This window comes from Sardina pilchardus, chromosome 10 (assembly GCF_963854185.1).
Source record: "Sardina pilchardus chromosome 10, fSarPil1.1, whole genome shotgun sequence".
NCBI lineage: Eukaryota > Metazoa > Chordata > Actinopteri > Clupeiformes > Clupeidae > Sardina > Sardina pilchardus.
In genome coordinates, this window is record NC_085003.1 from 32,875,035 (window position 1) to 32,882,534 (window position 7,500).

Here is a 7,500-nt window from a genome sequence, read left to right on the forward strand (position 1 = left end):
GATACAGGAATGCCATAGAACACAATAGATATAGGTAGATATAGGAATGCCATAGAACACAATAGATATACTGTAGGTAGATACAGGAATGCCATAGAACACAATAGATATACTGTAGGTAGATACAGGAATGCCATAGAACACAATAGATGTACTGTAGGTAGATACAGGAATGCCATAGAACACAATAGATATAGGTAGATATAGGAATGCCATAGAACACAATAGATATAGGTAGATATAGGAATGCCATAGAACACAATAGATATACTGTAGGTAGATACAGGAATGCCATAGAACACAATAGATGTACTGTAGGTAGATACAGGAATGCCATAGAACACAATAGATATAGGTAGATATAGGAATGCCATAGAACACAATAGATATAGGTAGATATAGGAATGCCATAGAACACAATAGATATACTGTAGGTAGATACAGGAATGCCATAGAACACAATAGATATACTGTAGGTAGATACAGGAATGCCATAGAACACAATAGATGTACTGTAGGTAGATACAGGAATGCCATAGAACACAATAGATATAGGTAGATATAGGAATGCCATAGAACACAATAGATATAGGTAGATATAGGAATGCCATAGAACACAATAGATATACTGTAGGTAGATACAGGAATGCCATAGAACACAATAGATATACTGTAGGTAGATACAGGAATGCCATAGAACACAATAGATGTACTGTAGGTAGATACAGGAATGCCATAGAACACAATAGATATAGGTAGATATAGGAATGCCATAGAACACAATAGATATAGGTAGATATAGGAATGCCATAGAACACAATAGATATAGGTAGATATAGGAATGCCATAGAACACAATAGATATACTGTAGGTAGATACAGGAATGCCATAGAACACAATAGATATACTGTAGGTAGATACAGGAATGCCATAGAACACAATAGATATAGGTAGATACAGGAATGCCATAGAACACAATAGATATAGGTAGATATAGGAATGCCATAGAACACAATAGATATAGGTAGATATAGGAATGCCATAGAACACATTAGATATAGGTAGATATAGGAATGCCATAGAACACAATAGATATAGGCAGATATAGGAATGCCATAGAACACAATAGATATAGGCAGATATAGGAATGCCATAGAACACAGTAGGCAGATACAGGAATGCCGCAGGAGGCTATATGGACACAAATGAGGTGGAAACAAGGACGCTCCTGCTGATGGAGGGAGCCATTATAACCCCTTTACGTAATGAGAGGCCTTCATGCTATTACTCACTCTGGCCACTTGGGGGTGTCATGTACTTGGTGTTGGTCATTTGGGTTCACAGGTGTTTATGAGCAGGTGTTCACACATTACACCTGTACACCGCCGGCACACTACCACACACGACATACAGCAACAGCACCACCATCACCAGCACCACCAACAACACCATCACCAACACCAGCACCACCAACAACACCATCACCAACACCACCAACACCATCAACACCAACACCATCAACACCAACATCACCAGCACCACCAACAACACCATCACCAGCACCACCAACAACACCATCACCAACACCACCAACACCAGCACCATCACCAACACCAACACCACCAACACCAGCACCATCACCAACATCACCAACACCATCACCAGCACCACCAACAACACCATCACCAGCACCACCAACAACACCAACAACAACACCATCACCAGCACCAACACCATCACCAAGACCAACACCAACACCAGCACCAGCACCAACACCATCACCACCACCAACACCAGCACCACCAACAACACCATTACCAGCACCAACACCAACACCAAACATTGTGTTTGCAATCTTGCAACCGTCTATAGAAAGTGGTCATATTTTGAGTGATCGTAGGCCAGGACTCGCAGCCTGGTAAGCGGCTTGCAAGGCAGCAGTGTAACCTTTGAACCACCAACACCTTCGCCACACAAAGCAGTGGGTTATATAATACTGTAACAAGCCGACAGATATTGCAAAAAACAAACATTGTTCTTGGTGTCATGACAGCTGGTTGCCTTGAAATCTTTGTGGTCTATGTGGGATTGTTGGAGTGGATCAAATAAAGCAAATATTTGTTCTTTAAGATAAGCTGGCTCCGTTCCCGTTCGCAAACCATCATTTGAACATTTGAACACCTTGAAAATAGTTGTGTTTTCCTGCAACCCCAGAATGGGCCTGTCATTCTGCCATCCAGAGGAGAAAAAGCTCAAAGCATGAGTTTCCGTCACTGCTGCCATGAGTAAATAAAACGAGTCAACTAGCATTACACTGCAGACATTGACTAGCATTTTGAACAGCTAGTTTCTGCCCTTTTTATGGGAAAACTGGTCATATCATTCTCCCGTTTATGCATCTCATTCATTTTGTTTTTTGTATGCAACACCCATTGTTGATGACGCTTCCTTGGGTCAGTTCAAAACTGGAGGAAATGCGGGCTTCTAAACTAGATAGCGCCGCAGTTCAAAGAATTCTGAACGGCACTGGTTCAAGACCGGGTTCGCTGTCGGTGGAAAACCGCCTTGAGAGAAGAAACTGCAAACAGCACAAAAAGCAAAAAGTGGTGGACAAGACATCTAGAAATGAAGGAACCCTTGTTAAGGTGGACAAGACATCTAGAAATGAAGGAACCCTTGTTAAGGTGGACAAGGCATCTAGAAATGAAGGAACCCTTGTTAGGGTGGACTAGGAATATAGAAATGAAGGAACCCTTGTTAGGGTGGACTAGACATCTAGAAATGAAGGAACCCTTGTTAGGGTGGACTAGACATCTAGAAATGAAGGAACCCTTGTTAGGGTGGACTAGACATCTAGAAATGAAGGAACCAGGGTGGACTTGAAAAACGTGCCTGTACTGGAAGAGCTTGTGGTTCTGGCTGCATGTTCAGAGGTTCATACAGTATTCAGCTTTCTGTGTGTGTTGTGTTCTGGCTGTGTGTTCAGGGGTTCATATTCAGCTCTCTGTGTGTGTTGTGTTCTGGCTGTGTGTTCAGGGGTTCATGCCTTATTCAGCTTTCTGTGTGTGTTGTGTTCTGGCTGTGTGTTCAGGGGTTCATGCCTTATTCAGCTTTCTGTGTGTGTTGTGTTCTGGCTGTGTGTTCAGGGGTTCATGCCTTATTCAGCTTTCTGTGTGTGTTGTGTTCTGGCTGTGTGTTCAGGGGTTCATGCCTTATTCAGCTTTCTGTGTGTGTTGTGTTCTGGCTGTGTGTTCAGGGGTTCATGCCTTATTCAGCTTTCTGTGTGTGTTGTGTTCTGGCTGTGTGTTCAGGGGTTCATGCCTTATTCAGCTTTCTGTGTGTGTTGTGTTCTGGCTGTGTTTTCAGGGGTTCATGCCTTATTCAGCTCTGTGTGTGTGTTGTGTTCTGGCTGTGTGTTCAGGCGTTCATGCCTTATTCAGCTCTGTGCGTCTGCTAGTCTAGTGCGCTGTGGAGGTTCTCTGAGCCTCAGGAGACACCAGATCCATCTCACAGATGTATGAGTGTATCCGCTAGCAGCGCATCCATATTTAACCGCATGTTCGCAGCTCCCTGCCTCCCTCTGCCCTCTCCACACCTCCTCCTCTCACATTTGAGCACTCTCTGGTGCCTCTCTCCCCATACCCTCTTCTGCTCCCCCTCTTCTCCTCTCCCCTCCTCTCCTCTCCTCATCCTCTCTTCTCCTCCTCTCCTCTCCTCTCCTCCTCTCCTCTCCCCTCCTCTCCTCATCCTCTCTTCTCCTCCTCTCCTCTCCTCTCTTCTCCTCCTCTCCTCATCCTCTCCTTTCCTCAACCGCTCTCCCATTCAGTTTCCTCCTCTCCTCTTCTCTCTCTATTCCTCTCTTTCCATCTCTCCTCTCTCTTCTCCTCTCTCCATCTCCTCTTCTCACTTCTCCTCTCTCTCCATCTCCTCCTCTCACTTCTCCTCTCTCTCCATCTCCTCTTCTCACTTCTCCTCTCTCCATCTCCTCTTCTCACTTCTCCTCTCTCTCTCCATCTCCTCTTCTCACTTCTCCTCTCTCTCTCCATCTCCTCTTCTCACTTCTCCTCTCTCCATCTCCTCTTCTCACTTCTCCTCTCTCTCTCCATCTCCTCTTCTCACTTCTCCTCTCTCTCTCCATCTCCTCTTCTCACTTCTCCTCTCTCCATCTCCTCTTCTCACTTCTCCTCTCTCTCCATCTCTTCTCTCTCTCTTCTCCTCTCTCTCCATCTCTCCTCTCCTCTCTTCTTTCTCTCCATCTCTCCTCTTCTCTGTCTCCATCTCTCCTCTCTTCTCCTCTCCTTACTCTATCTCGCCTCTCCTCTCCTCTCTCTCTTCTCCTCTCTCTTTATCTCTCCTCTCCTCTTCTCTCTCTCCATCTCTCCTCTCCTATCCTGTCTTCTCTCTCTCCTCTCCTTTCCCCATCTCACCTCTTCTCCGAGGAAGAGCAGGAGGCTGCGACTGGTTCAGTCGATCCGGTGGGTGTTTTTACTGTAAGGGGATGGTAGCTGGGCGTCTTACAGTTGAGTATGCCTAGACTGATTACAGTTTTTCACAGTTGCTCAAACACTAAACCCCATTCTCTGAATCAAATTCTCAAATGCCTGAACACATTTATTGAATTATTCCCTTTTTTGGCAAAACCATACACTACTTTCACCCACTTTCACCCATTTTACCAAACTCATTAACCCTTTTTGCAAAACTGTGAACACATTGTGCATTCTGATGCACTTCTTAATTATATTGATAACCAAACAACGCAGAAGTTGAACACAATTAGTGCACAGTTGTCTCCATTTGAACACTACCACTCAAAATTGATAACACTTCTGTCTAATGATGTGACAGCCAATATAAGTCAGTTCAGAGTTGACAGAGACGCAGGGGACAACAAGTGTGTGTTACAGTAGAAGTGGGGTACAAGGAAGAGGAGGGTGCAGGTAGGAGGAAGAGGATGAAGAGAAAGACAGAGAGTCCCAAGAGTTGCAATACTGTAAATGATGATATTTGGGCAACAATCTTTGACCATGTTCTGGTTCATGGAATGCCAATGAGAGAAGCAGGACTTCATGGTCCAACCCAACATCAGTGGTTTCTCTGTGGCGTCAATAATCCAAAGATTCAGACTACAGAAGAGAAATAGCGTAAATGTCCATTATCATACAGTACAGTAATCACTGAACATCCACTGTTACACACATACTACCCTTTGAGCTCAACTCTGAGAGAGTGAAAGAGCTGAGTTATCATTATGTCCAAGTAAGTCTAAATGTAGGCACAATACAATATTACAGTATTGCATACTTACTGTAACAGTACTATCAGAGTCTGTGGCATCACAGTACAAATCATATTCAGTACAGTATTGGCCTGTCTTTCTGTTCACTTACAAAACTATTGATTTATATCTTCATATAGGCTAGAGGATATGAGTAGAGAGTGATATAAGTCCTTATTCTTTATTTCATTGTGATATTTTATTTTTCAAATTAGAATGAATACAATTCCTCCAGGAGCCATATACCCTGCCCTGAAAACTGTGTCTTCCATTGTTTGGTGTATTGTCTTATCACTGCTCTGCAGGAGTGTAATTTTGCCTGATGTGTTCAATGATTTGAGACCATTAGTTAGTTTTGAGCCAAGTTAAAAGTGTTTTGAGGTGATTGTTCAGTTTTGCAACAAGATTGAAGGGTTTCGAGAATGTAGTTTGAGAAATGAGTTTTGTGTTCACAGTTTTGAGAAAAAGGTAAAGAGTTCTGAAAAAGGTGTTCTAGCAATTGTGAAAAACTGTAAAAACATTGAGGGGTTTCTGGATGTGTGGGGTGTTGGGGGTTTGTTGTGTGAGAGTGGGGGGGGGATGATGAGCTGCTTTTTACTATATGATGCACTGGGGTTTTACAGTTTTTCACAATTGCTAGAACACCTTTTTCAGAACTCTTGACCTTTTTCTCAAAACTGTGAACACAAAACTCATTTCTCAAACTACATTCTCGAAACCCTTCAATCTTGTTGCAAAACTGAACATTCACCTCAAAACACTTTTAACTTTGCTCAAAACTAACTAATGGTCTCAAATCATTGAACACATCAGGCAAAAGTACACTCCTGCAGAGCAGTGATAAGACAATACACCAAACAGTTTTCAGGGCAGGGTTTATGGCTCCTGGAGGAATTGTATTCATTCTAATTTGAAAAATAAAATATCACAATGAAAATAAAGAATAAGGACTTATATCACTCTCTACTCATATCCTATAGCCTATATGAAGATATAAATCAATAGTTTTGTAAGTGAACAGAAAGACAGGCCAATACTGTACTGAATATGATTTGTACTGTGATGCCACAGACTCTGATTGTACTGTAAGTATGCAATACTGTAATATTGTATTGTGCCTACATTTAGACTTACTAGGACATACTGATAACTCAGCTCTTTCACTCTCTCAGAGTTGAGCTCAAAGGGTAGTAAGTGTGTAACAGTGGATGCTCAGTGATTACTGTACTGTATGATAATGGACATTTATGCTATTTCTCTTCTGTAGTCTGAATCTTTGGATTATTGATGCCACAGAGAAACCACTGATGTTGGGTTGGACCATGAGGTCCTGCTTCTCTCATTGGCATTCCATGAACCAGAACATGGTCAATGATTGTTGCCCAAATATCATCATTTACAGCATTGCTCTTGGGACTCTCTGTCTTTCTCTTCATCCTCTTCCTCCTACCTTCACCCTCCTCTTCCTTGTACCCCACTTCTACTGTAACACACACTTGTTGTCCCCTGCGTCTCTGTCAACTCTGAACTGACTTATATTGGTTGTCACATCATTAGACAGAAGTGTTATCAATTTTGAGTGGTAGTGTTCAAATAGAGACAACTGTGCACTAATTGTGTTCAACTTCTGCGTTGTTTGGTTATCAATATAATTAAGAAGTGCATCAGAATGCACAATGTGTTCACAGTTTTGCAAAAAGGGTTAATGAGTTTGGTAAAATGGGTGAAAGTGGGTGAAAGTAGTCTATGGTTTTGCCAAAAAAGGGAATAATTAAATAAATGTGTTCAGGCATTTGAGAATTTGATTCAGAGAATGGGGTTTAGTGTTTGAGCAACTGTGAAAAACTGTAATGTGTGAATGTATTTCTGAATGTGTGTATTGTGTTTGGTTTGCATGAGGCACATCATGTATTTCTGGATGTGTGTATTGTGTTTGGTTTGTATGAGGCACATCATGATTTTAATGTAATGTGTGTATGTATTTCTGAATGTGTATATTGTGTTTGGCTTGTATGAGGCACATCAGGATTTCATGGGTCAAGGAATGAGTCAAAAGGCAGTTGAACCTTTCCTCTCTCTCCACCTCTCTTCTCTTTCAATCTCTCTCCACCTCTCCTCTCTCTCCATCTCTCTTCTCTTTCAATCTCTCTCCACCTCTCCTCTCTCTCCATCTCTCTTCTCTTTCAATCTATCTCCACCTCTCCTCTCTCTCCATCTCTCTT

The 7,500-nt window shown here is 42.4% G+C and overlaps 1 protein-coding gene across 1 annotated transcript in view; it reads right to left on the reverse strand.

The window, feature by feature from the left end:
* Positions 1-7,500, reverse strand: part of neto2b (neuropilin (NRP) and tolloid (TLL)-like 2b) — a 23,566-nt gene that overhangs the window by 11,511 nt on the left and 4,555 nt on the right. The gene's annotated exons all lie outside the window — the stretch shown is intronic.